Here is a 9,033-nt window from a genome sequence, read left to right on the forward strand (position 1 = left end):
CATCACCATGAGGGCCTTCTTGTTTAGATTACCACGAACTCCGCAGGGTAGTCTACTTGCCTACAGCATTTCTCCATCTTCATAGACAGGATAGAGAAAGGGTTTGGATGTTAACCTCTATCACTTTCTAATTCTGTGAGTATGCTCATCTTTTTAACTAAAAAATACTATCATAATGAATAAATTAAATGATGTTGTGAGTGTGCCTGACATGATGCCTAGCATAAATTCAACAAATCTGGAAAAAAATTCAGTTACCTCCAGACCTACATGATTGAAAGAAATTTTGTTGCTTACTGAGCATTTGATATGTGGCCAGTCCGTGTTATGATACTCTTTATCATTAAATGCATGTCTGAGATCCAAGACTTTATGTCATATTAAAAGGTTATATTGATTATATTATATATAAATAAAATGGTAATTATTGAAGGCATTACTACATTTTATTACAATTAGTTTATTTTTGCTTTTAAATGTAGCTTCTAGATTATTTAAAATTACATATGTGAGTGGTATTATATGTCTCTTGGACAGTACTGATCTAGAGGATGCCATTAAACCATCTTTCTTTTATCCCCACTCCTCTCACAAATAGTTACCAAAGTACATACATATATGTCAAAATGATGTAGAGCCTGAAGTCTCTCTGTAAGTTGATCCTCTTGACCCCATGATTAGTAGCTCACAATGTGGTACCACACCTGGAAACCTCGAGAACTAGATCTCAAGGAAACACAGGAAATTCCTGGAGTGGCAAAACATCCTATGCGAGGACATTCAGTTATTCTTCTAGCATCAGGACCATCACCATTAATTAACTGTTGATATGCTTAAAGGGTTCATTTGGTAACAGCCTTTGTGAAGAAGAGCCAGGTATATTATTCAGGGACTAGACAATAACAAAAGTTGAGTTTTTATACCTGCATATTCTGGTATAAGATGGTTGTCTGTTGAGACAGCAAATGAGCAATGGGACTGTAAAGTATTCTGGAACAAAGGATTATTTGGTGAGCAGTAATTTCCACACCAGGAATTGGCAAACCTCAAATTTGCTCCTGAGAGGTAATTCTCATCACTAAACTGCACATTCCTTGAATCTCCCTGGTGCCTTACGTTTGAGTTTTTTAACACTGTCTGGTACTGTGTTGGAAATGTAAGAGCACTTATATTTACAAGTTTCACTTTATCATTAGCTTTTCGTACACAAGTAACTGCTAAATCACATCAGCACAATATAAATGCAGACAGAATTTAAATGATAGGATGTGCAGCCCAACCTTAGTTTTGCTTTGTTTCACTTTACACACTTCTTGTTGTTGTTCTAGAATAGAGGTTCCTTTCCTAATTTTCACTGGAACTGGAACAACAGATGCATTTATAAGTAATGACAGTGGTTCAAATTCTTTGTGAAATTTTCCTTGAAGTGTCTGCAGTCATGTTGTTATACTAATATCTGTGTGTAAATTAGATTCATTTCCTATCAGATACTGTATATTACATTCTTTCTAAAATGGTTGATAGTATGGACTCTGAAGATGACACCTTGGGTTGAGTCTAGTTTTGTCACTTACTAACCCTTTGGTCATGGCTAGGCTAATTAAATTTTTATGTCTAAATCATCTCATGTCTAAATAGATAAATAGATATACTTATTTCTATTACTTCATGTTGACAAATATATCACATAAACTAACAAGTCAACCAGAGTTTGATAAGTGTATCTAAAAATGATAGATACTACCATTATGAAAGGTTTCATTATTATAATTTTTGTGGATCTTTAACTGTTTAAAAAGATGCCCATGTAAGAAACTTTTAAAGTATTTACTTATATCAAGTAAATTCACTTCACTTGTTCCCCAGTTAACACTCCGATATCTTGCGATATCATATTCTATTACAAGATCCCATAAATATTTGTTTAATGCACAAATAACATGCTGACTCATATAACTTGAATTATCTCAACATTTTATATAAAATGATTATAAATTTAGGTTGCACTTATTTATTTGGCTTTCCTACTTCAAAATATGGTTTAAAAAAACCTTTCCACATATACAAGTAGAAATTAGGGTAAATTACAAAAAATGCTTCATCATAGTCAAAAGGGCTATTAAGTTCTAAGAAAGAAGTTTATGACACTGCATAACTATAGTGCTTGGAATGAATTTATAGTAACATTTGGCACCTTTTTTTTAGGTTTTATGAGAGTGAGTCTTTGTTTCATAGGTAACGAATATTTCTTTAACAAATATTTAGTCGGTTAATACAACTGTATTAAACCTACCCAATTCTGTTGAAATATGCAACGCCTTCACTCCAAACAGTCAGACATACAGTGAAATAAAATACCCTGGGAACAAATCAACAATTTAAGATATAATATCAACATACATAACGTATGCTTGATTACTATGCTGAGTATGTAAGATACTTGTTATAGAATATGCAGACCACTATATTATCTATGCCTCAATTATCTGAGATCACTATATTAGATAAGTAGAAACCCTTTCTCCTGTTATACTGGTTAAAATCTGTATTATTTTATTTTTTTTAAATCTGTATTATTTTAAAATTCAGTCTCTCTCTAGTTCCAGAAAGGTGTTTGAGTAATTTAAAGTGAAATCTGATATAACAGATAATTTAACATAAGATATGAAATCCTTTTAGAGCACTAGTTCCAAAACTTAAATTATCAGAAGACTTTTTTTAAAGATTTTATTTTATTTATACAAGAGTTGGGGTACAGCCCAGAAGCATGGGAGGGTGAAAGGATTCACCAAAGACAGAGTGGAGAGCAGAACAGGCAGATGGACCAAAAGCACTGCTGATGGGGGCAGCAGGCGAGACAGGAGAGGTCTACTGCGCCATATGGGTATCTTCCTGGACGGTCGGGAATCGAACCTGTGCTCCACAGGCTGTGGACAGCTTCACAGTGCTGTGCTCAACATTCTGCGCCACCAGGGAGGACCAGAAGACATTGTTTTAAGGATATTTATTATAGAAGCCAACTATGTAAAGTGGACAGTGAAAGGCAAAGCAGTTATGGGAAGTGCAGGTAAAGGGGGCCTGAAAGCCTTTTCTTAACTACCCCATCTTAGCTCTTCTTAACCACAGGTTTGTATGTGGAACCTACAATAAACAAAAAATGTGGGGATACAAACTGAAAACCACTAATCTCTCTGATGTATACCTCTATTAAAATGTCCTCCAAAATGCCATTCCTGTTTTCTTCATTCATTAATTCATTGAAGAGAAATACTCCTGCCCTGGAGGGAAAATTTGAACCATACCCTTTTAAAAATTTCTGTATAAAATGTATAACACTTAATAATAAAGTGAATTGCTATTTCTGTACAATGAAAATATATCTTTGAAGCAGAAAAACCTTTGTCGTTTGAATAAACTTTTTACATGTTAAATGGTTCCATTATGCATACCCATAGTAAAACTAGTAGCTTTTGATTACTAGCTTGTGTCAAATGTATTCATTATTTTTGCTCTGTCTTTGCCCTGGAAACTATTGTTCCTCTTTCCAAATAACATCCATTATCCTGAAACTGTGTTATTGTTCTGTGTCCACATTGGAACTAATCTGCACCTACTCAAATGGGAAAGTTTCAGTTGTGTGTCTTAGCATATGGAGTGCATTACACCTAAGACAGTTTACACTGGCTGCTTGGCAGTGTCTAGAGCATAAACCGAGGTGTTGTCTTGGACAAAATAGAATCCTTAATGGTTTGACTTATAGTAAATTTGAAACCAATTCTTCTTCCACATGTAAAAGTAAAGACGGTGAGAGGCTTTTTTTTCCCCCAATTGCAAGGTTTAATCTTCAATGGGGGTCAGAACAGTAGAAAGTGTTCTTATATTAAGGTATGACAAGAAAAACATCAGCGTATCACATGATACCTTCTATTGTCTAAGAAACATGAGTTGCTACAGTTTTAAAGTAGAAGTATACAGAATTTCACTGTCTTGAGTCTTTCACACACAATACAGAGCTCACACTGTACCTTTACTCCCAGCTGATATCACTTTGGGAAATATGTTATATTTTATTAACAATACGAAATTAACACATTAAAATTTCTAACACACAATCAAAGAAATTTTCTTCCCTATCTATCTATCAGCTATCTATCTATCTATCTATCTATCTATCTATCTATCTATCTATCTATCTATCATCTATCTGTCTACCTATCATCTATCTATCTATACTGCACAGGGAAACACAATTTAACATGAATTTGTGGTAAGAATATCCTCCACCCATTTCCCTTACCCTCTCTGCCCCACTCAACCTCCATTTCTAGCACATGATTTAATGGTGTCTTTCATATCAAATACCTTTGGCATCGGCACAATGCAAACTATGGTGGAAACTGACAAATAAAATTAAAAACAAATCTTTGAGCTGAAAGATAGTTTAGAACTCGGTTAGTTCCATCCTCTTTACTTACAAGGGAGGACATAAAAACTTTGCACATCATAAATGACCCCCAAGGTCCTAAGTTAAATTAGCAGTAACTTCCTAATGGGCAAAAACAAAATTTAAATCTCATATAACCAGCAAAACTAATACTCTATTTCAAAGCAACAGTGATGTTTGCTAATATTTCATTATTATCTATTCCAAACCCTCACTAAGATCTGAAGAGCTCTCTCATTTTTAGTTAAATATTTAGTTCAGCTAAGGAGGGGGAAACTCTGAATATGAATACTATTCATAAGCTTAGGAATTCACAAAATCGGGCTGAATGTCCCTTACAAATGACAGTATCATTCTATACTCTCCAAAATTCTTTACCACAGAGTAACATATATAAGGGAAACTGGGCACAGATCTATTTAGATGAGAAAATTGTAAGCATTTCTCAGAATCATATATGTTAAAATCAATGTTACCTCAATTTAAAAAAAAAATAATGTCTTTAAAACAATACACCCAATATTAGCTCAAATGCACAGAAGGAAAAAGAAGAAATTTAACAATGTGATTTTTCACATTATCATACCTTTCCCTCTAAATTTCCACCCAAGGACCTCTCTGCTTGCACAGGGGTTAAAGTCTCAGCATTATCAAGCTATCACCAGCCACTGGACCATGAGTTGATGGCCAGGGATCTGATCCACATGGTGCAGCAGACCTCTTCTGTCTCTCCTGCTGCTTCCCTCAGTAGTGTATTTCAGTAGATCTGCCTGTTCTGCTCCCCACTCTATCTCTGGTGAATCCTCTCACCCCCTGCACCTCTGGCCTACACCCCAGTTCTTGTAAGCACAAATAAATAAAATAAATCTTTTTTAAAAATTAAGTCCTGGGGCCTCCATGGTGGTGCAGTGGGCTGAGCTGTCTGTGAAGCTGTCCGCAGCCTCTGCAGCGGGGTTTCGATTCCCGGCCAGCCAGGAAGATACCCACACGATGAGGCATACCTCTCCTGTCTTGCTTGCTGCTCCCTTCAGCAGTGCTTTCAGTCTGTGCCTGTTCTGCTTCCAGCTCTGTTTCTGGTGAATCCTCTCACCCTCCCATGCCTCTGGCCTGTACCCCAGCTCCTGTATAAACAAATAAATCTTAAAAAAAAAAAAATAAAGTCCTCCCAAGCTGCACCCTATCAGAGAGTAATTGATAGTCAAAGCAACATAGTTCCTTCTCTGGTGCTTCCCTTAGGCAAGGACTTTAATGTAACTATGACAGCAAAAGAATTGCATCACTTTATGTTGCAGCTGCAGCAAAGCTCATATACAAGATCACGTTTATACAACCACAGAGAACTAGTTATATTTTATGTCTCTGTAAATAATTTTATGGGGGGTGAAGAAATTGCAATTATTAAAGCACTTAGAATACAATGCTTAATTACAATATTACAAATGCCCCCAAATGATAGTCTCTAGTCAACTTCTATTACTCCTTGTGCATTTTATGTTTAAATGATAACATTAAACAGACATGTTATCCAGTTGGAGAAAATATTTTAAAACACAATTTGTTCACATTATAGTTGATCCAAGCACAATGTTAAATTGGCTGTTAATAATTTGATCTGTTGTTTTTAAGTGGCCTCAGTTTAATACATATCTACAACTTGAAAGAATGAATCTGAAGATTCAAAAAAAGTGGATTGCTCTAATTCATACAGAAATATATTTGTAAAAGATTAGTATGTTAACATCCTTTTAGATTTTTAAATGATTTTTTTTTAATTTTGTATAACCAAGGTTAACTACAAATGTGCAGAAAATTTTCCTTGTAAAATACATATTACTGAGCCCTTATAATTTACAATTAAGGAAACTAAATAGCAAGCATTTTCCTTTGGTTATATATTATTGCATCGTCTCAAAGTTCAATCTCCTACTAAAGGAGCTTACACTTAAGAGAACTTCTTAATTTATGCCAAAGGAACCATGCGTAAACATTTTCTCATAAAATAATTATCCTATATACTAAGAAAAATTGATCTATGATTTCTTGATAATAATATTATCTATTATTGTAAAATGATAATGAAGCTGACAGGTTTATGGCAAAAAAACTGCAGTTATAAAGAAGAGGTTAAAGCTTCAATAGGCATAAGAATTTGTTAGATGAGAAGTGTATCATTATATATTTTATCATAAGTATCAAAAGCCTGCTTTTTTAATATTGACTTATTTTGTTGTCATTCAAAATTTTATTGTATATGACACATTGCAGCTGTGGTAACAGGAAATTTTTTAAAGTATATTGACACAGTGATGGGAATATTTGGCTCTAAAATAGGCTACATATTTTTCTTTTAATAGATCAGATATGGTTTGGGTCCAAAGGTAAGTGCAATAAATTTACACTATAAAGTTTGTCAGCAGCTCAGCATATCTAAAGCAGATGTCAAGAATATGAATATGCCCCACTTGTTTAATTTCAAAATTCAGTTTATAATGCTGCTGTTTGATATCTTCATGGAAAACTCAAACAAGTGTGACATACATACTTTACATGGGTTATGGAATCAGACAAACCAGGGACAGAATTTCTTCTGTTCCATTATTTACTTCCAAAGAACTTTGGGAAGGTCATATAGCTTACTTGAACCTTAGTTTCCTTCCTGTAAGTAGGACAGTTGTAATTAGGTTTAAATTGACCAAGTAAAGGATCTGAACAGTATTGAGTTTTATTTGACAACATTATATTTTAATTTTCCTCTATCATCTACTTATAACTAGAAGTTTAGAGATAGGATGGGCACTGGGCCTGGCACCTAGTGTTCTAGCTGTTTCTCAGGTTTTCTTAATTCTTTCCCAAACCTTTTTTTTTTTTTAAGATTTATTTATTTATACTGGGACACAGAACTGGGATACAGTCAGAAGCACAGGAGGGTGAGAGAATTCACCAGAGACAGAACGGGGAGCAGAACAGGCAGATGGACTGAAGACACTGCTGAAGGGAGCGGCGGGCAAGGCAGGAGAGATCTGCCGCACCATGTGGGTTTCACTCTGGCCGGCCGGGAATCAAACCCATGCTGCAGAGGCTGCAGACAGCTTCACACAGTGGCGCTCAACCCACTGAGCCACTGGGGAGGCCCTTTCCAAAATCTTTTACTAGTTAGTTTTTCTTTAATCTGGTCTACTCCTGGATTCAAGAGGGCTTCCGGAAGTTAACATGCATTCTGCTATGCATGTAGTTGGGAAGAAAATTGTTATATTAAATATCCCATGGAACTAGAGGAAATTTCTCATTGATTTCAATTTGTTTAGATCAACTTATATTTGAGATACTCAGAAAAGGAATGAAATTACTCTGATATACCTATCAATTTGGTGAATAATTATCTAAAGCATCATGCATTTTAAACAGTTGCTCACATATGCCTTTATATGTTATAACATATCTTATGATTGCTTGTGATAGCCCCAGATTTCCCTAAACATACTCTAAATGATAATCACAAATTCTGGCTTCTTAAATGTTTCATGCTCTTCCCCCCATAAGCCATTTTTTTCCCCTTCTGCCAAGTACACCAGTCATCACACTTGCATCTGACTAACATTAAAAATTCTTTAAAATTTAGCTTATGTAACAACTTTTCTGGTTCTACCAGGTTGAATTAAGAACACTTTTTTATCACCTTTCTTGCCCCATGCACACTATCTACCAACCTCTAGCATATTGGGATTACTTTGTAGACTATTTCAAAATAGTGATGGCCTGAAACTACTTCTTATATTTCTGAATCATATACAGTATAAACCATTGTTACCTTACTGGGATTGACTAGAAATGGCCCTGGACATATAAAGATATATACGTAAATATCTATTGATAACTGTCTGTCTATCTGTTTATCCATCTAGCTATCTACTTACCATCTTACCTATCTATCTAGCTTCTCAGGTTCTTCTAACATGAAATCAGGATTGAGATTCCAGCTTTGGCGTATCACTTTACAAATCTGGTTATTACTACATTTGTTTTTCCTCTCAATAAGACTATGAGTTTTTAAAGATGGACTGTTTATAACCTCTGGGACTTGAGTCTAAAAAAGTGCTTGATACAAATTTAGTGCTCAAAATTTACTTGGGAAAAAAACTGAGTTTCACAATTTGGTTATTTTAATTCAAATTAATAATTATTAATTATGTGCCTACTATGTGTTGCACTTTGTAGGATGTGTTGGTGCCTAAAGGTAGATAATCTGGACTTTAGAGGAATCATTATTAAATAGAATGCTCAGAAATGTGCTAGAAACTCCATAGTACAATCAGGCCAAACTACACCTTAACTTACTCTTCCAGAATTTCCAGTATTCTCAACTAAATAAAGCAAGTCATTCTTTCTTTAAATACTCTATTATCATGAGTAATTAAATACATAATTTAAAAAAATTTGGTCTTAAAAGTATATACTTATAAATATGTAAAGTCTAGCTATAAATAGTCCCCCTTTTGGTTTTTACTTTAGTCAAATATTTAACATATGAAAGTTTCTATTTTTAGCTGAGTTCCAAAATGAAAATATTTTTTAAAAAATTCAATAAGTCT

This window comes from Talpa europaea, assembly GCF_964194135.1.
Source record: "Talpa europaea genome assembly, chromosome: 3".
Lineage (NCBI taxonomy): Eukaryota > Metazoa > Chordata > Mammalia > Eulipotyphla > Talpidae > Talpa > Talpa europaea.